Raw genomic sequence first — 24,282 nt, forward strand, 5'->3', positions numbered from 1 at the left:
TGTGTGTGTGTGTGTGTGTGTGTGTGTGTGCACGCATGCACTCCCATGTATGTACACAAGCCTGCTCACCTGATGATTCAGGTAGAAAGGTACAGATGGACCTGTCAGAACTAGAAATATGCTCTCCAGTCTCTACCTCCTCTGGGTAGTTGCTTAGGTGTAGAGAGGATGGAGTTGCAGTTTGTTCCCCACACTCCCCACAGAGCATGGGGGTGTGGGGAAGCCATCCACGTGCCTTCTGAAGGGATGAGCCTTGGAGAAGGAGCTCGTGTCCTGTACTAAAGAGCTAGAGGCTCAATCATCACAGAACTCCAATCACGGATAAGCAGCAGCTCCCAAAAGGGACTTGAATATACAGAAAATGTTGATTTCTTGAGACCCTATTAATTGGAACCCTCGTGAACTACCACTTCTACACCTACAAAGGATACTGATAATTTGCTTTAAAACATAATAATCTTCCTGAGTATCTGCAAGGTTCCAAAGGGCCTTCTGAATCCTTAAAGAAAATATTTTGGACAATGGTTTTCCAAGTATTAAAGAATCATTATGCTAGATGTGGTATGCATGTTAACCCTTTTTAACTACGTGAAATGATAGACTTGAAAGTTAGAAAATACCCTAAAAATCCTAAGGACAGAGATGCAGACTCAGAGACTCACTCAGGTGGTACCCTTAGTTAAAGTCCTCATTGTGACTAAAACCAGTTCTCCCTGCTTTAGGTTAACCCCATGTTAACCTGCCTGCACTGTGTGGTTGGCCATTGTTGGGCAATTCAGCCCAAGGGCTCCAGATTCCCCCCCTCCTAGTGGAAATTAATAAGACTTTCCCACTCATATCTTCCCTGCAAACTCACAGGATTATCATGACAATCAAATGTGTCCAAGTGTGTTCGAGCACCTTGAACGCAGGGAATGCAAATGCAAGTCATTATTTTATTTTATTTCTCCATTATGTCCAGTTATGAAACCCTGTTTAAACACACACACTCACACACACATACACACACAGCTTTTAGGCAAATATAATCCCTAGCTACTGACATATGCTAATTTATCTACTGCATATTGGGTGTTTGGCAATATTACTGTCCAAATACTGGGAAATAATCCTCTGTTAAGGTATTTACTGTAATATAATTCCCGCCAATGTGGAAATTTTTTAAAATTTCATTATAATATCCTTCAATTTCTACATTTATTTGAACTTCTGTTACTATCTAGATTTACCTTTTAAATAACATATATTGAGATTTTTCCCAGTCTGGAGACATGATCATGTGAATGCTTTTCAGCCCCACTGTTATTTAGAGTAGGAAGGGACTTTGCGATGACCTAGTCGAAAAGTCTGGTCTCAGAATAGCCCTCCAGCTCTGTGCCTGGAAATAGTCAGTGGAAATAATAGCCGTCGAAGCTGCTTATTAAGCATCCACAATATGCTAGATCGTATGCAGAACATGTAACAGAAATCATGTCTTCCTCCAAAGCTCTTACACCACTTTAAAAGCCATTTCTGCCCTGATAAAACCTTGTAGGAGAGGCTGCTAGTTATGCAGAGGGGTCCCCGGAGAAAGGAAGAAAATTACAGGTTTGGAGGACCAAAAAAAATTCTAGTAGGTTTATCCACAGAGACGTGGGCTTGCCCCGGAGTCATCCACATCTAAAATGTTGTGGCTCTTGCCAGAGGTGAGATTTTTCCTTTCGCATCCTAACAGATGGACTCAATACAGAGCACTTAGGCAGCTGCTATTACAGAAAGTGGCTGTACACCTCTCCTAAGAGCTTTAGAAGGGCAACAAAGGTAGAATGTGGTGGTTCTGTGGTTTTACTTATTTTGTGCTCAGTGCCTCTGAAAATCAGACATATAGCTATCACATTTTAACTGTACCAGCATGAAAGAAGCAGAGCATTATTGAATCAACAGGGTTCAAAATGCCCCCAATATATACATTTTTTTTTCTCTCCAGGCAGAACATAAGCCCTGGTGTCTTGTCCTTGATTCTTGAGAATGACATTCAATATTTGCTTTAAAAATTCCCCTTCATTCATCCTGTTTACACAAATGATACAGTTATGTGAAACACACACCAGACATATTGCATTTTCTTTCTAATCTCATTTGACCTTGTTCAGGCACAACAAATCTTAATCAGCTGACGGGAGAAATTGGATGCTGCATGCCACTCTCTCCCTCCAGCAACACATTTCCCTCTGTTTATGCCCAATGAGGCAGTTAAATGAAGGGTGTCCTGGTCTCATGGTGAAGCAAGCGCCACGATGACAGAGGGCAATGGGAAATGCAGCGGACATTCATGGGAAATTGTATTCGTTGCTCAAGGAGACCAGCCAGCCACAAACATCACCAGAGCTGCAGGACAGAAGCTGAGTCCAATGACCCTCAAGAAGGAAGGTGCCTCACCCTGATCCCACTGAAATCCAATCACATGCGCTTGCCCCCCGCTGGTTAGCCTGATTCTTCAGCAACTTCAGGGGAGGATGCTTGGGAAGGGTCCTACCCATGAGAGCTGGGTTTCCTCTCCTCTAATATTGATTGTCGCCTATTCTACCGTGTTTTCCTCGATCCTAGTTTTTGTTTGTTTGTTTGTTTTTTTCTGAGACAAGAGTCTCGCTCTGTCGCCCAGGCTGGAGTGGAGTGGCGCGATCTCGGCTCGTGGAAGCTCCGCCTCCCGAGTTCACGCCATTCTCCTGCCTCAGCCTCCGGAGTAGCTGGGACTACAGGCGCCCGCCACCACGCCTGGCCAGTTTTTTGTATTTTGTTCAGTAGAGACGGGGTTTCACCGTGTTAGCCAGGATGGTCTCGATCTCCTGATCTCGTGATCCGCCCACCTCGGCCTCCCAAAGTGCTGGGATTAAAGGTGTGAGCCACCGCGCCCGGCCCCTCGATCCTAGTTTTTTAATTTTAAAATATTTTACCTTGGCCGGGCGCGGTGGCTCACGCCTGTAATCCCAGCACTTTGGGAGGCTGAGGCGGGCGGATCAAGAGGTCACGAGATCGAGACCATCCTGGCTAACACGGTGAAACCCCGTCTCTACTAAAAATACAAAAAATTAGCCGGGCGTGGTGGCGGGCGCCTGTAGTCCCAGCTACTTGGGAGGCTGAGGCAGGAGAATGGCGTGAGCCCGGTGAACCCGGCGAACCCGGGAGGCGGAGCTTGCAGTGAGCCGAGATCGTGCCACTGCACTCCAGCCGGGGTGACAGAGTGAGACTCCGTCTGAAAAAAAAAAAAAAAAAAAAAAAAAAATTTACCTTTACTTAAAACAAACACTGTGCACATGATAACACTGCACCAAGAGGTATAAAACGACACTCATTAACCCTCTTTTCTCCAAAGATAACCACTATTCACTTTGAATGTATTGATCCTTTCAGGAAAGAAAACTGTCTTTGTACCCTGAATATGTGTATGCTAAAAACACACATTACTGTGCACAATGTCCTGCGTAATTGTTTATTTTTCACTTAATAATAGATGTTTGCACATTGGTCTAGTTCATCCAAGCACCAAATTTCTTGCCTGGAGTATTGGGGTGTCTTCCTAATTGGCCTCCCTGCTCTACCCTAACCCTCTACAGTTCATTTCAGAAGGAACCTGCTAAAAGGTAAATCAGACCATGTACCTATTTGTTCAGAACTGTCCAGGACCTTTCCCTTGCACTAGGAACAAAAGCTAAGCTCACTACCACCACCTGCCTCTGCAAGTTCTCCCCCAACATACTCACTGCTCACCGTGCTCCAGTCACTTGCTCCTCATAACGGGCCAGGCTTGGTCCTAGCTCAGGGCCTTCGTACTTCCCATTCCCTCTGCCCAGAATTATGCATTTATTTTCTGCCTCTAGGTTATTTGCCTGGCTGGCTCTTTCCTGTTATTCTTATCTCAGCTCAGGCCACCTGCAGCCTGACCACCCGTTCTAAATCAGCCCCTTATCACTGTATTTTTACATCTCCCACTTTCTTTTTCCTCATACTACTTATTACTTTCTCAAAATTATTGTATTCATAAAATGTTTACTTAGGCCGGGCATGGCGGCTCATGCCTATAATCCCAGCACTTTGGGAGGCCGACGCGGGTGGATCACCTGAGGTTAGGAGTTCGAGACTAGCCTGGCCAACATGGTGAAACCCCGTCTCTATTAAAAATTACAAAAATTAGCTAGGCATGGTGGCTGGCGTCTGTAACCCCAGCTACTCAGGAGGCTGAGGCAGGAGAATCACTTGAACCCGGGAGGTGGAGGTTGCAGTGAGCCGAGATAGTGCCACTGCACTCCAGCCTGGGTGATAGAGTGAGACTCTGTCTCAAATAAAATAAAATAAAATAAAAATAAATAAAATATTTACTTACTTGTTCGGTCTCCCCTACCACATACACTGGAATACAAATTCCACAAGGAGAGCAGAACTTTGTCTTCTCACTGTTATATACTCAGTACCGAGACCAGTGGTTCTCAAGCTCGAGTGTGCACTGGAATCACCTGGAGGATTTGTTAAAACACAGATTGCTGGGCCCCAACCTCAGAGTTTCTAATTCAGTAGATCTGGGGTGGGCCTACTGAAATAGAGTTTATATTTCTAATAAGTTTCTAGCTGCTGCTACTGCTCCTGGTCCAGGGACTGCATTTTGAGAGCTACCAGTCTTGACGATGCCTGGCATATAGTGGGTGTTGCATATACATTTATTACATGAATGCATGAGCCTGCACATAGGATCTGCCACCTTCTTTGTAATGGCAGTTTTGTTTTCAGTTTATCATTTATTTATATTTATGGGACTACTAGGCTGTGAACCTTGCCTCCTCAAAGTCTTTGTGACAGGAAGGCCCCAAGTTTTGTCAGCTAAAATTGTGCACTATCTCCATTGATTTGTCAGTTGATGATTAAAAACCTAAAGTTTAGGCCAGGTGCAGTAGCTCATGCCTGTAATCCCAGCACTTTGAGAGGCTGAAGCAGGCAGATTGCTTGAGTCCAGGAGTTCAAGACCAGCCTGGGCAACATGATGAAACCCCTTCTCTACCAAAAAAACCCCCACAAAAATTAGCTGGGTGTGGTGGCATGTGCCTGTGGTCACAGCTACTTGGGAGGCTGAGGTGGGAGGATTGCCTGAGCCCAGAAGGCGGAGGTTGCAGTGAGCTGAGATCACACCACTGCACTCTAGCCTGGATGACAGAGAAAGACCCTGTCTCAAAAAGAATAGCAGCAACAACAAACTAAAGCTTTATAGACCCAAGAGGAACCAGTGAGAGACTTCTCATTCTTTGCCTCAGCAGAACATCAAACCAAAAGATGGTGCAACTCTCACTTGACATGTGACAGAGAACAGAGTGATCTCTCAGGCCTCCCCTGTAATGATTTAACAACTATCCTGTTGGTTTAGATTGGGTCTTGGTATACTGGAGTGTATGCAACATAACCCCAAGCAGGTTATGAAATATAGAAAGCCTACTGGTTTTCCTGAGTCACAAAACTTCTTGAAAATCTTGACAAGATCTATAGCTCTATTCCCCAGGACACACACACACACGCACACACACACACAGACACACACGCACACACACACACACAGTTTTACATTTAATTTCAGGAAGTTACAAGATGCCCCAGGCACACTTTAACCCCAAATTAAGAACTTCTGGTTTAATAATTGTCTAGCTATTTGGCAAAAACAAACAAACAAACAAACCCAATCTGGATCCCCAGTTTCTTATTTAAATTCCTGATGAATCCGAGGTTTAAGTGTAAAGAGACAAGCCTTAGAGGAAAACATTAGTTAATAAGATTTATAATCTTAGAATGGGAAACACTTTTTGAAGCATGATTTAAAACCCAGAAGTGAAAATAAAGTAGTGAGACTGATTCTAAAAAGTCTAAAATGTCTGTCCAGGAAAGAGGAAAAGAACTCTCCTGGTTTAGACTCTAAGAAGAAATTAATTGATCCTATCTTTTCCATCTATCTTCTTCTCAGTGGAATTGTGTGAGTGACCTATGGCCAGGCTCTATGGGACAAGACAAGCTTATCAGAGCTTACAGGGTGAGATCACATCCTTTGGCAAAGCCCTGTTGTGGGGTTAATTATTTCAATAGCAGTGGTTTGGGTTTTTTATTTATTTTTATTTTTTTATTTTTTGAGACAGAGTCTCACTCTGTCGCCCAGGCTGGAGTGCAGTGGAGTGATCTTGGCTCACTGCAACCTCCACCTCCCAGGTTCAAGCTATTCTCCTGCCTCAGCCTCCCGAGTAGCTGGGATTACAGGCGTGCGCCACCACACCCAGCTAATTTTTGTATTTTTAGTAGAGACAGGGTTTCACCATATTGGCCAGGCTGGTTTGGGTTTTTAAATGACTTTATTGAGATATACTTCACATACTCTGAAGTTCACCCATTTAAAATGTACAATTAAGTGGTTTTGGTATATTACAAAGTTGTGCGGCCATCACAACTATAATTTTAGAATATTTTTGTCACCCCCCAAAGAAACCCCATATCCATTAGCAGTTCATTCCCCATTCCTCCCTCCTGCCAGGCCTGAGCAACCACTCATCGACTTTCTGTCTCTGTAGATTTTACTGTTCTGGCCGTTTCATATAAATGGAATCAAACAACATGAGCATTTTTCCTTTAGTGTGATGTCCTTAAGGTTCTTCTGTATTGGAGCACATATCAACATTTCTTTCCTTTTTACTGCTGAATAATATTTCATTGCATGGATACACCACATTTTATTTCTCTGTTCATCAGCTGATGAACATTTGGGGTGTTTCTTCTGTTTGGCTATTATTATACTGTTGTTATTCATGGGCAAGTTTTTGTGTGAACGTGTGTTCATTTCTCTTGGGTCTAGCAGTGTTTTTTTTTTCCTCTTAAAGATTTACTCGAATAATTTATCTATATCTCTATCTATAATCTATCTATCTGTCTGTCTGTCTGTCTGTCTGTCTGTCTGTATATATGTATTCCCCCCCACCCTGCCCACCATCATAACCTCATGGAGAACCAAGCAGATTTGGGTTCTAAAGACCTCAGATCTCTTACATTCCTGGCCTGGGACCTTCTGTGCAAAGGTCACGACTCACTCTCACTATGCCTCAGTTGTGCTATCAATGGAAGGAAGGTGAGAACACCAGCTCTTTCACACTGCCACAGGATATTGTAAAGATAAAGGAAATGACGTAAATCAATAGGATCTGCTCTTTCCACGATATGAAACCATATGAAGAGGCCAGTGTGCATCAAAGAAACAAGATACACTTGAACCAAAAGTTTTGCCAGCACAAAGATGACTGCATCAGCCGAGTCCAGTGGCTTGATGTGGGGGCATAGATGGTACAAGAAATCACCATCTCAAGATTTTGGTTTTCTTTGAGATCAGAATTTGGTTGCCTTCCAAATCCTGCCAAACACCCTGAGGGAGGAACCCAGCTTGGTCACCCTGGTGGCGGGTAGGAGAAAGGGCAGGGCCATAATGTACTGACCGGCAGCCCAAGGGGCAAGCTTAAATTCTAAAGCCTACCCTCTAGCCAACATTTCCCGCAAAGACCACCCTACCCCCGTTTAATTAAAAAGCACCCTACTCTCTGCAGAGTCCCAGAGACACCTCTTTTTGTGAAATCCCTGACATTCCTGTAGGCTCTGGGGCAGGGGAGTGACCCCTCACCCCTGGGTAGAATCTAATAAGAACTTCCCAGTAGAGGTACTGGGCACCCAGGTGGCAGAAGAGGGGTCTAAAATACATGTACTTCTTCCTGCTCTCTGACCAATCACCTGTGCCCTTTGTTCTTTACACTCAGGCAGCAGGAAATTCTACTGATAGGTGTGTAAATGATTAGTGGAATAGGAAATGAGAAGGTGGCATCCTGGGTTATAATCCGCACATCACCACTTACTAGATGTATAATTTAGGATAAGTAACTCATTTCTTTGAGACTTGGTTTACCCATCTGCTAAATGGGATAATAGCAGTACTTGCCTCGTAGGGTCATTGTGAGGATTACCTGAGATGATGCCTGTAGGGACTCCAGCATACCATCTGTGTTTGCTATAGTTATTATATTACTTCTAAAGTCAGAATTAAAGACCTCAAGGCTGGGCGCAGTGGCTTATGCCTGTAATACCAGCACTTTGGGAAGCCGAGGTGGGGGTGGATCACCTGAGGTCAGGAGGTCAGTTCGAGACCAGCCTGGCCAACGTGGCAAAATCCTGTCTCTACTAAAAATACAAAAATTAGCTGGATGTGGTGGTGGATGCCTGTAATCCCAGCTACTTAGGAGGCTGAGGCAAAAGAATCGCTTGAACCTGGGAGGCGGAGGTTGCAGTGAGCCAAGATCTCACCATTGCACTCCAACCTGGGTGACAGAGCAAGACTCTGTATCAAAAAAAAAAAAAAAAAGAAAGAAAAAGAAAAAAGAATTAACGACCCCAAGTAATCCATCCATTCTCCCTAATCTATTTAGGAAGACTCATTTTCTATTGGTCAATTAACTGGATGCACTTAATCAAGCACCTAGTATCTATTAGCTACCACAGAGAGGGCTTGGGAATGAAACTTAATTTTCCCTCAAGAATGGAGAATTCAAGCTGTGAGAGAAACTAAGATACATGAAGTTCTTAAAGAACATATAAACAGTAAACTGCAATCCTGACAGTCAATGCCATTCTGATTCAGAGAGGGGAGACAGCAGGAAAGTCTGGAAGGGCCAGATAAGGCCTCAGAGGGGAGACAGCACCAAGGTGGGCCCTCACAAGTCAAGATGAGTTCACAGCAGAAGAGGAGAGGGAAACAGAACTGGGCAAGGGTGGGTGAGGGAGAAGGGAGACCCATGTGAGCATGGGCAATTTGGGAGCCCAGGTGGGTCTGGGCCTGGTGCATGGTCTGGGAGCTAAGCCACAGACAAGCCTCCTGCTGTCTTTCCTACTCTCAAGGATCTCTAGGAATAACATGGCATGGAGTCTTTTAGTCACCTTTTCCACTAATAATTATCCTTCCTATGAGAACTTCTGTCACTAATACATTTTTATGGCATGTAAGAGGGAGGAGCTGCTATCAGATGAGCTTTGAGTCAATCTAGACCATTGCAAAAAAGCGACATAGAGTGGCAACCATTGATTTCGGCCACCCTGCATCTAGCCCCCTTTGTCCTGGGATGAGAACTCTGATCATTTCTGGGGAAACACCACTTCATTGCTTTCAGTCCATGCATTTTTGGGGATGGGAATGACTCCATGCCCATGGCAAGGATGGGTACAATACCCACATTCGTTCTATGAGATTGACCCTGAGATTCTAGCTAGAACTAGAAAGGGAAGCACCTGTTCTTGTACAGTGCTGTGCTAGTAGGATGTCAGCTGGGAGCTGCTGCAGCCATGTGGCCTTCACAATGGGCAGGTCTTCCTGGAAACAGAAGGACGCAGGGGAGGCAAAGCCAAGAAATGGAAAGACAGCTTCACGATGCCATCATCTAGGCCCCTGGATCTCATGATACCAAAACCTTGCTTTTTCAGGCACATGAGTTAATAAAAAAATCCTCTTGGCCGGGCGCGGTGGCTCACGCCTGTAATCCCAGCACTTTGGGAGGCCGAGGTGGGCGGATCACGAGGTCAGGAGATCGAGACCATCCTGGCTAACACGGTGAAACCCCGTCTCTACTAAAAATACAAAAAATTAGCCGGGCGTGGTAGCGGGCGCCTGTAGTCCCAGCTACTCGGGAGGCTGAGGCAGGAGAATGGCGTGAACCCGGGAGGCGGAGCTTGCAGTGAGCCGAGATTGCGCCACTGCACTCCAGCCTGGGCGACAGAGCGAGACTCCGTCTCAAAAAAAAGAAAAGAAAAGAAAAGAAAAAATCCTCTTTTTGCTTAAATCTCTTCAAACTGGGTTTCAGTCCATGGTTACTAAATGAATCCTGACTTATTCAAGTAATGACCTTGTTCCTACCAGAATTTTGTTGGTTGCTTCTTAGCATGGGTATTTGTAGTCCATAGCCTAGGGGCAGACTACATCCAGGATAACAGTTTGTGTGTGGAAGTGATAGTGGCGTCTATCCATATCCCTAAATGGATATAGGTACATGTTCTATGAGGAGGCATTATAGGGGAGACCGAGGCTGCAAAATCTGTTTCTCCTCTTTGTCTCTGAAGTCTGTGTACAGAGCAATTTTCCCCAAACCCCTGATTTTATTCCTCTTGTTTTCAACCAGAGAAAGGAATACTTGAATCTGTTAAGTATGTTTTGCAGGGCTCTAAGAAATCAGGAAGAGATGGGGAAGGGAGGTGATGGGGAAAAAGAGGCTCTGCATGTCTCATTTTTGTTTTTTCCTTTTTGCCAACGACAAAGAATCAGCTGGCATCCTTTTATTTTCTATTTCATGCAGTGCTTTTTAAAATGAAGCATTAAGTCTACTGTAATGGGATTTGTCTAATGATTTCCTGGTAAACGTCTTCTTGGATCTCAGCAAAGATAATTCACTTAGTAGGAACCATTTCCTGCTTCCCCACTAAGAACCAGACCTACCCAGTTCTTTCTGGAGTGAATTGGCCTTTGAATGAGAGAAGGCAGTACAGGAATATTTCACTCTAGCATTCATCACATAGACTCAAGCTTGCCACAGACCCAGATCAGGGAGGAGAAAAGGAAGGCGGGGGTGAGGGAGAACGTTCATGCTGAGCACAACATGAAGCCAAGCAGAAAGTCTGTAGCAATCTGAGCCCTTTGCAGAAACAGATGCACTCACCTCTTTGCCTTGGCTCTGGGGTGCTTTCTTTCTGGGGCAGTGACAGCTTCTGCAATGTCCACACTGTTCTACCAGGACGGCTGCAGGCAGGCTGCTGCAGGAGGAAGGGAGTTCCCATTCACCATCAGAAGGGAGTGTCCTCCCAGAAAAGGAGGCGATGCCCTGATTCCCCTGGAGCGAAGGCTGTTCGATCCACTTGTCCTCTCTCTCCTGCTCCCTTTCTGGTATGAATGGAGCTCAGAGAAACCCCATGAGAAGAGCTGAGTGAAACCACACACCATACCCACCTGTTAGTAGGTTGGCCTCCTAGCCTTGGGGATCCTGGAGAGGAAGGCTGCGGAGTGGGTCATGAGGCACTTGGGCCCCTACAAGTGCAGCTGACACTGGTATGCCCACAGAAAGGCCAAGGACAAGCACTGTGTATTTATTTCTCCCCCTCTCATGTGATCTTATTTTTGGACTGGACACAAAAGCTATTTGGGGGCTGGACAGCTGCCAGGTGAAAGGACAGTGATCTCATCCGAGTTCTCTCCATGCCTCTCTCTGCACTAGTCCCTGTTACCTTTCCCTATATGAGGCAGAAGGGAGCGGGTTTTGCTCTGAGTCTTACTTTCAGTACATCCAAGCAATGTGTCCAACTTATCATTTTTCTTCAATTAGCTGATTGCTACCCTTTGAGGTTTCACAGAGGATCAATGTAATGAACGAAGTCCTTACTTTTATGTCTGAGGCAGGTGAGTATTTCTGAGTCTGGTGGTCGTGTCGCACAGTCATCATACACACTATTTTAGATGCAAAGATCCTCTTTTCAACACCAGGATGGGAGCCCCAACCCTGAAAGGCAGATGTGGGCAACGCCACAGAGCTAGGCTCTCAATGTGTTGATTCTGCCTTCTGTCCTGGCTGTTTCTGCCTGTGGCTCCTAGGCTTGTAAAACTTACAACACTGAGACAGTTTGATTTTTCACCTCTGATCCTTCCTCTTCAGACATGAATGGAAAGTTTTGAAAATGTCATGCCTGGCAAGATGCCAATTCAATATCGTCCTTTTCACCATTATCACTGTTATTTACTGGGCTCTTTCTTGCTGAATGCCCTTCATTTGAGGAGTACTTCCGCATTCTTGTATTTAATCCTCACAACACCGCTGCCAGGAGGGTAAGATTGCTCCTATTTGATATCCAGGGAAGCTGAGGTTTGGAAAGGCTCCTTACCTAACCTTTGGAGAGGGTAGAGTGGGATGGGAACTCCCGACTGTCTGAGCTCTTGGCCACTTTGCCCTACCGTCTCCTGAAGATGTGAATCGTTGACATTTCACTGTTGTTTTCACTTCATAAGAGGGAAAACAAAACCCTTAGGGTTGATTCAGACCCACAACTTCAATCCTTGATTTCTGTTCCAAATCCAGTTATTGAAGGGGAGAGAAAATACGGTTTTCATCTGTTTACAGTCCCAGGCCCTGGTTCTAGGTACAGGATGGAGTCTCTGGCCGCCATTCTCGTTGGAGCCATTTTCCTGTGAATAATTCGTTGTGCAAACACACACACCAGAGAGGACTGGGCTGGGCCGCCCAGGCCGGGTTCCCACTGTATCCAAGCTGGACTGCACTTTCCACTAACCTGAGAAAGAGACAGAGAGATTGAACCAACAGCTTGTCCAACACTGCCCTCTGCAGGTCACTAGGCTGCATTACCCCAGATGGGAGTCTGCAAGGCTTTCCAAAGAGGAGGGCCACACCAAGGATTATTTTTAGACAATCAGTTAGTTCTCCATTTCTGCAGCTATTCTTTCCTAAACCTGGTTTGCCTGAGCACGTGTCTGTGTTCATAACCCTTCCCCTACTGTATGAAAGGAAATCATACCTGTCAGTCTTCACAAATCTTAATAAGGTGCCATTGCCCCAAGTATAAAAATATCAAAGTTCCCAAACTAGGAACTTCCTTTAATACTTTAATTCAGTCTTTTTAAATGATTAATTAGGCATTTTTTAATTCAACAACTTTGCTTTTCCTTCCTTGAATATTGAGGGACAGAACTGTGGAAGCAAATCAAAGAGAATATTAGAAATAATAACAGATTAATAGGTACACTTAAAGAATGATGCCACAGTTTAATTTTTTGTTTGTTTGTTTGAGACAGAGTCTCGCTCTGTTGCCCAGGCTGGTGTGCAATGGTGCAATGTTGGCTCACTGCAACCTCCACCTCCTGAGTTCAAGAGATTATCCTGCCTCAGCCTCCTGGGTAGCTGGGATTACAGGCGCCTGCCACCACGCCTGGCTAATTTTTGTGTTTTTGGTAGAGATGGGGTTTCATCAGTTTGAGGCTGGTCTCACACTCCTGATCTCAGGTGATCCACACACCCTGGCTTCCCAAAGTGCTGGGATTACAGGCATGAGCCACCACACCTGGCCCACAGTTTAATTTTTAAATTCCAGCTTTATAATATATTAGAAATTATGCTCTTGAAACCATATAAACTTAATGATGAAAATTAATATAAATGTTTAAATGTGGGTATATGTAACATTGTTTTTCAAAATTGTTTTAGAAGGTACAAGAACAATTTGTGAAGTCTGCTGTACCCTTGGGCTGGCTATTGCTGACTGATATTAGGTTGCCATCTATCCATCCATTCATCCAGCCATTCCGCAAATACCCATTGAGCACCTACTGTGTGCCAGGCCTTGTTTTAGGCACTAGATATAAAAATAGTGAGCAAAAAATGGCATGTTCCATGGCAAATTCTTAGTGATGGCCTCCTCTAGGAAGCTCAGGGAGGGAAACAGATTATGGATACACTTTTAATAATTAATTCAATAAATGTAAGAATTCAACAATGATAAGCACTACTAAGTGTTCTGTGCGGGAAATGTGTGAGGGGAGAAGAAAAGGCACACACAATACTTTTGAATCCCATATAAATAGCAATGCAGATATAATAAGCAAATGATATAATAAGCAAATTGCAATGGGAAAGGGAGAAGAAAAATATATATATATATATTTATACCACCAGACTATGGAGGATTCATCACCAGGCCAGGAAGCAATAGCCTGGGCTCCAGAGTCAGCCACTCATCTGTGCACAGACGAGGAGAGGTCTGTGAAGCTTCGGCACAGTCTGGGACCCTAGCTCTTTTGTAACGAGTTGTTTGGCATGAGGTCCAGTCACGAGGGCCCTTCACAACTGGGCTCAAGGAACACAAAAAGGTCAACTTGTTTTTGTGATTGTCTGTTGTTTTTCAATAACTAATGTATAGGAATAGATTGAAATGGAGATTTCTCCGAAACAGTGCTGGATGAATGCCTCAAGGGGTTCACACAACCTGTTCCGGGACTTGGTGACCATTGTTTGTGTCCACGTTCAATTGAGTTCAAATTTAATATTTTTTTCCTCCACACCAAGGAGGGGTATTTGGTAATTAGAGAATGAATAATGGAGATTAACAATGTATAATGAAGATTAGTATACATTATAATCCTCATGTATATATACATGAGTTGATGGGGGAGGCATCAGGGAAGGTAGCCCTGGAGAAACGAAATCCAAACCAAAAATAAGGTATCCAAGAATCTCTATGAAAAAACTGTGAAGACCCAGGAAAAAAAGGCCACTATAACATGAGAGGATCAGGGAGAAGTAGGATCAACGTTTTTAGAGTTAGTTGGGGTTTTGTTTGTTTGTTTTGTTTGAGATGGAGTCTCACTCTCTCTCCCAGGCTGGAGTGTGGTAGTGCGATCTTGGCTCACTGCAACCTCCGCCTCCTGGGTTCAAGTAATTCTCCTGCCTCAGCCTTCCCCAGTAGCTGGGATTACAGGCCTGGCACACAGTGGGTGCTCAATAGGTATTTGAGGAATAGGTGGATAAATGGATGGATAGATGGCTGGGATTACAGGTGCCACCATGCCCAGATCATTTTTTTTGTATTTTTAATAGAGACGGGGTTTCTCTATGTTGGCCAGGTTGGTCTCGAACTCCTGACCTCAAATGATCCGCTGGCCTCAGCCTCCCAAAGTGCTGGGATTACAGGCATGAGCCACCGTGCCCAGCCTAGAGTTAGCTGTTTTCATAAAGGGCCTTTGTCCTTATACAACTTTAACCCGTATTATAAATCAGTGGTTCTCAATCAGGAGCGATTTTTCCCCAGGGGATATTTAGCAGTTTCTGCAGACATTGTTAGTTGTTGCATCTGGGGTTGTTCTAGTGGCATCTAGTGAGTAGAGGTCAGGGATGGTGGTAAACTTTCTACAATGCTCAGGACAGCTCCCCATAACAAAGAATTACCTGGCCCTAACAGTCCATAGTGCTGGGGTTGAAAAATCCTATTATAAATGGGGGCAGGGCAGGCCTGACAAGTGTCTATAGTGGATGTGGATTCACTTGTTTATTCATTCATGCATCCAGCAAATACTTATTGAGTGCCCACTATGTTTTAAACACCATTCTGGGCATAGTTGAAGCCCACCTGTCACCCATTAACCAAAAATAACCATCTCAAATAGCTGGCCTGGTTGTGTTCCTTTGTTACTCAGCTTAACATTTTTACCATTAGAATGGTGACAAAGCTGGTCTTATTGCCTGCAGAAAGAAGATATTGAAATGCATGGATATTATTTGCAAGGATGGTCACTGAAGAATTGTTTGCAATTGTGGAAACAACCTAAGTGTCAACAGAATGGTTGCCTGTGATACAGTGGTACTATGGCATACTAAGCTGCCAATGAAAAAGAACGGCAAATCTCTTTGCGGTAACATGGAAAACAACCATGGAGATATTATCAACTGGAATTTTTTTTCAGAATTGCAGGTAGAATATGATTGATGCGATGTGTGTTTTTTTAAATTGGTGTGTATGTGTGTGTGTGTTTGCATGTGCATGCAATTGCTGAAGAAATTCTCACCAAATTCTTTTTTTTTTTTTTTTTTAATAAAAAGCAGAGTCTTGCTCTGTTGCCCAGGCTGGAGTGCCATGGCGTGATCTTGGCTCACTGCAAGCTCCGCCTCCCGGGTTCATGCCATTCTCCTGCCTCAGCCTCCTGAGTAGCTGGGATTACAGGCACCCACCATCACACCTGGCTAATTTTTTGTATTTTTAGTAGAGACGGGGTTTCACCGTGTTAGCCAGGATGGTCTTGATCTCCTGACCTTGTGATCTGCCCTCCTTGGCCTCCCAAAGTGCTGGGATTACAGGCGTGAGCCACCGCGCCTGGCCCTCACCAAATTCTTAATAATGGCTACCTCTAGAGAATGAGAAACAAACCAAAAACTGTAATGTGTTCATTGGTAGTAGCTCTTTACCTAATTCCACCCTTTCATACTGATGAGCTTCTTCCTGGTTCATCTCCATTGTTATCAGTAGTCAAGTCAGTCACCAACTTCTGGAGATCCTTCAACTTGTAGGACAATATCCAATATTTACTGTTAAATCCATGTCCCTTTAAAACTTGCCTCTAGCCAATCTTCATAAGCTCTTCTTGGGAGCTGCTTTCTCTGCCTCAATCACAATTCCTGTGCCCATCTCCCTGGAACTTAAGCCAGTCAACTCACCAGGACTGTATCACACCATATTCTTTCAAAACAGGCTCACCTCTGTGCCTGGAAAACAGCCCATCTTTTTTTCTATGTGTATTAGTAGAAAAAAAGGTGAGATGACTGTGATCATGAATAATCCCCACCTCTCAGTGGCTTAAAATAACAAAGGCTCCTTTCTCACTCACAGTTGGGCACGTCTGTCCATTTGCAGGTGGGTTGGGAAGCTCCATTCTGTATCACCCTCGCTCAAGGACCTGGACTGAAGGATTTCTGCTTTCAAGAAGAAAAAAAAAAATAGAAGACATGTTTACTAATACACTGGTAATTATTTCTATTCATATTTTATTGGCCAAAGCGAGTCATATGGGTATACAACATAAAATGAGGTGCAGAATTTCAATCCTATCATTTGCTTGGAAGGTGGAGAGTCATATTTGGAGAACATGAGTTCTATAATTGTTGGATGTAGCAGTCTATACATGTCCACTAAGTCAAGTTTGCTAATCGTGTTTAAATAATCTATATCCTTACTCATGTATCTGTTCACTTCTTGCAGTTTTGTCAATCTTAGTTTTATATTTTTGAAGCTATATTATGTGTACAAGTTTTATAATCATTGTACTTTCTCATGAGTTAAACTTTTTATCATTATGATAATGCTTTTTGCCTTAAAGTCTACTTTGTCTAATATTAATATAGATAACATTAATTTTTGTTAATATTTATATTTTTCCACTCTTTAATTTCAACATTATAATACAAATGTTTTAGGTATGTTTCTTATAAACAGTATGCAGATTGTTATCCAATTCAATCTTTGATTTTTAATTGAACTATTTAATTTATTTACATTTAATGTAATTACTGATATATTTGAATTTAAATATACCGTCTTCTTAAGTGTTTTCAATTGTCTCACATGCTCTCTGTTCTCTTTATCCTCACTTTTTGCCTGCTTTTGGAAAATATTGTTTTTGCCTCCATTGTTTTGGAAGTTACATATCTTTTTAGTAGTCTTTTAGAGTTTATCCTATAGATCACAGTATGGGTCTCTGAGTTAGCAAAGGCTAATAATGTTAATTGGCACTTTCATTTTCTTCCATAATAGTACAAGGACCTTAGAACGTTTCAATTCATTTACTTCCTCTCCTGATTTGTATGCACTTTTAATATTTTTAATTTTTTAAATCTTCAGCACTGTGTTACGTTGTTTCATATGGTATAATTCATTTAGACTTCCTCAAATGGACCTTCGTGCTGGACCTCATTTCTTTCTGCATCTATATAACCTATCATCCTTAATCATCTTCCTTCTGCTTAAAGAACATCCTTTAGTATTTGATGCTGGTAAAGAATCCTGAAAATGTCTTAATTTCACTTTTATTATTGAAGGCTATTTTCACTGGACATAGAATTCTAGTGTTGACAGTTATTTTTATTTCAGCACTTGAAAGACATTTAAATTCCACTAATTTCTAGTTTCCATTGTTTCTATCAAGAGGTAAGCTAACAGTCTATTACATTTTTTCAAGTAATGACAGCTGCTTGTGATTTTTTTTTCCCTTTGTCTTTGGTTTTCATCTGTCTTATTGTGATGTACCTAGGTGTGGCTTTTAAAAATTTCTCCTGCTTGCAGCTCCCAGGGCTTCTGAGATTTGTGGCTTGTTGTCTTTAATCAATTTTGGGAATTTTTCAACTATTTTCTCTTCAAATATTGATGCTGCACCATTCTCTTTCTCTTCTCCTTCTGAAATTTTAATTCTCATTTTATCTCCATATCTCTTACTCTCTGTAGCATTGCTATCCTTTTGTCTCTCCATGTTTCGTCATGATGTTGTCTTCTAACCTACTTTCCAGTTCATCAATTTTCCCTACAGCTGTGTATAATTTTTTGTTAAACCAAGTAAAGAGTATCCACTGAGCTCTTTGCTTTTGTTAGTATATATTTTAAATTCTAAATTGTTCACTGGTTATTTTTTACATCTTTTTCATCCTTTTTTAAAGTTTTCAGTTCTCTGCCAAATTTGTTGATACTGTCTTTTATCTCCATATGTGTAGTAAACATAATTAATTTAAAGTCTGTATCTGATAAATCCATTAACTGGAGTTCTGTGGGATTGTTTCTATTGTAGTTGTTTTTACTGGATCTCATGTTTTCTTATTTCTTTATGGGCCTGGTTATTCTCTTGTGTGCTAAAATTGTATATGAAAAATTGTTGGTTGAAGTAATGTAAAACTTATTGTGTTATATTCCTCCTGAGAGTACAGTCATCCCTCAGTATCCACAGCAGGATTGGTTCCAGGACCTATTGCAGATACCAAAATCCATGCAGATTTCATTTCCACAATCAGCCCTGTGGAATCCATGGATATAAAACGTCGACCCTCCATATATAAGTGAGTTTGGCATCCTGCAACTACTGTCTTTTATATTTATGTTTGGTTGCAGATGCAGAATTCACCAAAGCCTAATCCAGAGCAAGGCCCTAACTCTTCAATTCTATGAAGGCTAAGAGAGCTGAGGAAGCTGTAGAAGAAAAACTGCAAGCTAGCAGGGGTTGGTTTATGAAGTTTAAGGAAATAAACCATTCCGTAACATAAAAGTGTAAGATAAAGCAGCAAGTGCTGATGTAGAAGCTGCAGCAAATTATTCAGAAGATCTAGCTGAGATCATGGATGGCGGTGGTTACACTAAACAACAGAGTTCCAGGGTAGACAAACAGCCTTCTATTGGAATAAGATGCCATCTAGGACTTTCATAGCTAGAGAAGAGTGGGCTGACTATATTTATTTTTAAAATCCATGTATAGGCCGGGCGCGGTGGCTCACGCCTGTAATCCCAGCAGCACTTTGGGAGGCTGAGGCAGGTGGGTCACCTGAGGTCAGGAGTTTAAGACCAGCCTGGCCAACATGGTGAAACCCTGTCTCTACTAAAACTACAAAAATTAGCTGGCATGGTGGCAGGCACCTGTAATCCCAGCTACTCAGGAAGCTGAGGCAGGAGAATTGCTTGAACCTGGGAGGCGGAGGTTGTAGTAAGCCGAGATCGCGCCATTGCACTCCAGCCTGGATGACAAGAGCGAAATTCTGTCCAAAAAAAAAAAAAAAAAAAAAATCCATGTATAAATGAGCCATACAGTTCAAACCCATGTTGTTCAAAGGTCAACTGTATTTATATTTGCTTTTGCAAGATACCTGGGGATGTGAGGACCTGGGATCACCTTTATCCAATTTGAAGAATTAAGCTAATTGGATCTCAGCTGAGGCCCTACAAAATCTCATCTACTTCCATCCAAGTCATCCTGTCTTTTCTCTTTTTTAAATTTTTTTGGAGGTGGGGTCTCACTGTGCTGCCCAGGCTGGACAACATAGGTCCAGTGGCACAAACGTAGGTCACTGCAGCCTTGCACTCTCGGGCTGAAGGGATCTTCCCAAGTAGCTGGGGCTACAAGCACATGCCACCATGCTACCACGCTGCGCTAATTTTTTCATTCAGTCTTAAGATGAAGACTTTCAGGGTCCTAGCCTGCTATGGGGAGTTATATGTCTACCCTCTCCTTTGGTGAGCACTGGATTCCAACTTGTGTTTATGTGGCCACACAAAGCTGCCCAGGTGCTGCTTAGTCTCTTCAGTTCTTTTTTTTTTTTGAGAGGGAGTCTCACTCTGCACTCTGTTGCCCATGCTGGAGTGCAGTGGCATGATCTCGGCTCACTGCAACCTCTGCCTCATAGGTTCAAGCTCCTCCACCTCCTGGGAGCCTGGGTGATTCTCCTGCCTCAGCCTCCTGAGTAGCTGAGATTATAGGCACCCGCCACCACACCCAGCTAATTTTTCTTTTGTATTTTAGTAGAGATGGGGTTTCACCATGTTGGTCAGGCTGGTCTCAAACCCTAACCTCAAATGATCCGCCTGCCTTGGCCTCCCAATGTGCTGGGATTACAGGTGTGAGCCACCACACCCAGCCATCTCTCCAGTCCTTTGTTGTCGTTTCCAGAAGCAGCAAATGTACCAAGGGGAAAAGAGGCCCAGTTATTGGGCTTGCCTCCTTGAATACCCATCTTTCTCCAGATCTTCATTGGTGATTCTTCATTATCTTTTTAAGTCTGATGTTTTCAAGCAGATTTTATTTTAATTTTTTCCCACTTTTCTAATTGTTCTCAGCAGGACAGTAGGTCTGAATTTAGTCTGCTATTACCAGATGGTAGGAAATAGACAGGTATGCTTCATTTTATCATAGTTTGCTTTACTGCACTGCAGATATTATATTTTTTACAAATTGGAGGTTCGTGGTAACCCTGCATTGAAGAAGCCTTTAGGTGCCATTTTTCCAACAGCATGTGCTCACTTTTTGTTTCTGGGTCATATTTTGGTAATTCTCATAATATCTCAGACTTTTTCATTATTATTATATTTGTTATGGTAATCTATGATCAGTGATCTTTGAGATTACTCTTGTAATCATTTTGGGGTGCCATAAACTGTGCTCATATAAGAAGGTGAAGTTCATTGATAAATGTTGTGTGTTCTGACTTCTCCACCAATCAGCCATTTCCCATCTTTTACATTCTTTTCAGGCCTCCTTATTCCCTGAGACACAACAATATTGAAATTAGGCTAATCAATAACCCTACAATGTCCTCTAAGTGTTCAAGTGAAAGCAAGGGTGGCACATCCCACACTTTAAATCGAAAGCTAAAAATGATTAAGCTCGGTGAGGAATGCATGAGGAAAAGCCAAGAGAGGCCAAAATAGAGGCCTTTTGTGCCAAACAGGTAGCCAAGTTGTGAATGGAAAGGAAAAGTTCTTGAAGGAAATTAAAAGCACTACTCCAGTGAACACACAAATGATAAGAGAGTAAAACAGCCTTATTGCTGATATGGAGAAAGTTTGAGTGGTCTGGATAGAAGATCAAACCAGCAACAACATTCCTTTAAGTTAAAGCCTGATCCAGAGCAAGGCCCTAACTTGCTTCAATTCAATGAAGGCTGAGAGAGGTAAGGAAGCTACAGAAGAAAAATTAGAAGCTAGCAGAGGTTGGTTCATGAAATTTAAGGACATAAGGCATTTCCACAACATAAAGTGCAAGGTGAAGCAGCAAGCGCTCATGTAGAAGCTGCAGCAAGTTATCCAGAAAATCTAGCTAAGATTATGGATGGTGGTGGCTACACTAAACAATAGAATTTCAATGTAGACAAAACATCTATCAGAATAAGATGCCATCTAAGACTTTCATAGCTAAAGAGGAGAAAGCAATGCCTGGCTTCAACGCTTCAAGGGACAGGCTGACTGTCTTATTAGGGGCTAATGCAACTGGTGGCTTTAAGCTGAAGCCAATTGCTCATTTTCCATACAGAAAATCTTTGGACCCTTACAAATTATGCTAAACCCAGGCCAGGCACAGTGGCTCATGCCTGTAATTCTAGCACTTTGGGAGGTCAAGGCAGGCAGATCACTTGAGCTCAGGAGTTCGAGACCGGCCTGGGCAACAGGGTGAAACCCCATCTCTACAAAAAAATACAAAAACTAGCCAGGTGTGGTGAAGTGTGCCTGCAGTCCCAGCTACTCAGGAGGCTGAGGCAGGAGAATTGCTTGAGCCTGGAGGCTGAGGTTGCAGTAAGTCAAGATCATGCCATTGCACTCCAGCCTGGGTGACAGGAGTGAAACCCTGTCTCAAAACAAAGAATTGTGCTAAATCTATTCTGCCTGTGCTCTATAAATGAAATAACAAAGCCTGAATGACAGCACATCTGTTTATGGCATGTTTACTGAATATTTTAAGCCTACCGTTGAGACTTACTCCTCCAGGGAAAAAAAGGGATTCCTTTCAAAATATTACTTCTTATTGGCAAATGCATCTAGTAACTCAAAAGCTCTGACAGAGATGTACAAGGAGAGTAATATTTTCATGCTTTTAACACAACATCCATTCTGCAGTCCATGGATCAAGAAGTCATTTCAACTTTCAAGTCCTATTACTTAAGAAATGCATTTTTTAAGGCTATAGTTGTCATAGATAGTGATTTCTCTGATGGATCTGGGCAAAATCAATTGAAAACCCTCTGCAAAGAATTTACCATTTTAGATGCCCTTAAGTACATTCACGATTCATGGGAGGAGGTCAGAATATCAACATTAGCAGGAGTTTGGAAGAAGTTGATTCTAACCCTCACGGATGACTTAGAGGAGTTCAAGACTTCACTAGAGGAAGTCACTGCAGAGGTGCTGGAAACAGAAAACTAGAATTAGAAGTGGAGCCTGAAGATGTGCCTGAATTGCTTCAATCTTGTAACGGTTAATACTGAGTGTTCACTTGATTGGATTGAAGGATGCAAAGTATTGTTCCTGGGTGTGTCTGTGTGAGCTTCCCTAGTTTTGAGGTTTTGGGACTTGGACTGGTTTCCTTGCTCCTCAGGTTGCAGATGGCCTATTGTGGCACTTCACCTTGTGATCATGTGAGTCAGTACTCCTTAATAAACTCCTGTTCATTTATACATCTATCCTATAAGTTCTGCCTCTCTAGAGAACCCTAATACAAATTTCATGATAAAACTTGAACGAAAGAGGAGCTGCTTCTTATGGATGAGCAAAGAAAGTGATTTCTTGAGATGGACTCTACTCCTAGTAGAGATGCTGTGAACATTGTTGAAATGACAATAAAGGATTTAGAATATTCCGTAAACTTAGTTAATAAAGAAGCAGCAGCATTTGAGAGGACTGACTCCACTTTTGAAAGAAGTTCTACTGTTATTAAATGCTACCAAATATGGTACAGAGAAATATTTTGTGAAAGGAAGAGTCCATTGATATGGCAAGCTTCATTACTGTCATATTTTAATAACTTGCCACAGCTACCTCAAACTTCAGCAACCACCAGTCTGATCAGTCAGTAACCATCAATATCGAGGCAAGACCTTCCACCAGGAAAAAGATTATAACTCACTGAAGGCTCAGACGATCATTACTATTTTTTTTAGCAGCAAAGTATTTTTAATTGAGGTATGTACATTTTTAGACATAATGCTCTTGCACGCTTACTAGACTACAGCATACTGTCAACATAACTTTTATAGGCACTGGGAACCAAAAATTTGTATGATTCACTTTGTGGCAATACTTGCCTTACTGTGGCAGTCTGGAACCAAACCCACAATATCTCCAAGGTTCACCTGCAAATGCAGGCAGTGGGCCAGGTATACATGCATACAAATGCCTTATGTGAGGGGTGGGCACTGAGGTTAACTAGAAAGCATGAGCCTATTTTTGCCTTGTGGTAATAAGGGCCTCATATTGCCAAATTTTTCCATTTTTTTCAAAAGAAGTAGGAAAGGAAATGCAGGCTTTTAAAATGTGAAATCCCAATTTTCAATTGTTGGTTCAAAAAAAACTTAAATCTCAACTAGCCAAATAAAATGCATCTGGGGTCCACACCCAGCTACCCTATAGGATACTAATTTAAAATATCTGGACTATAGTCTATACTGATGAGAGAAGTGGAGTGAAAGTTGGCATTCCCTTGCCATTAACTTCTAGCCTCCCAGTAGTCCAGGCTGCCTTGAATAAACACCAGACCATCATACAAAACATAGTTTTTATCTTATTTATTTATTTATGAGTTGGGGGTCTTGCTGCATTACTCAGGATGGAGTGCAGTGGCACAATCATAGTTCACTGAGGCCACGAACTGCTGTGCTCAAGTGATCCTCTCACCTCAGCCTCCTGAGTAGCTAGGACTACAGGTGTATGCCACCACATAAGGCTAATTTTAATTTGTTTTTGAGAGACAGAGTCTTGCTATGTTGCCCAGGCTGGTCTTAAACTCCTGGCCTCAAGCAATCTTTCCACCTCGGCCTCTGAAAGTACTAGGATTATAGAAGTGAGCCACTATGCTTGACCAAAACACAGTTTTTAAATCAATTTATGTCTTTACTGAAATCTCTTAAAGATGCCAAAGGGTGGGGTTTGGGTTCCATTCATAACACCAACATTTCTGAAGAATCCTCTTCTCTTGTCTCT

At 42.6% G+C, this 24,282-nt stretch overlaps 1 long non-coding RNA gene across 1 annotated transcript in view; it reads left to right on the top strand.

Annotated features, from left to right (window-relative positions):
* LOC117980394 (uncharacterized) overlaps positions 1 to 24,282 on the top strand; it is a 427,289-nt gene that overhangs the window by 361,364 nt on the left and 41,643 nt on the right. The window contains exons 11-12 of the long non-coding RNA XR_010112228.1: positions 15,321 to 15,543; positions 16,480 to 23,265. This is a non-coding gene — a long non-coding RNA (uncharacterized LOC117980394). The remainder of the gene's footprint in view (positions 1 to 15,320; positions 15,544 to 16,479; positions 23,266 to 24,282) is intronic.

The sequence above is a fragment of the Pan paniscus genome, chromosome 4 (genome assembly GCF_029289425.2).
Source record: "Pan paniscus chromosome 4, NHGRI_mPanPan1-v2.0_pri, whole genome shotgun sequence".
NCBI classification, from domain to species: Eukaryota; Metazoa; Chordata; class Mammalia; order Primates; family Hominidae; genus Pan; species Pan paniscus.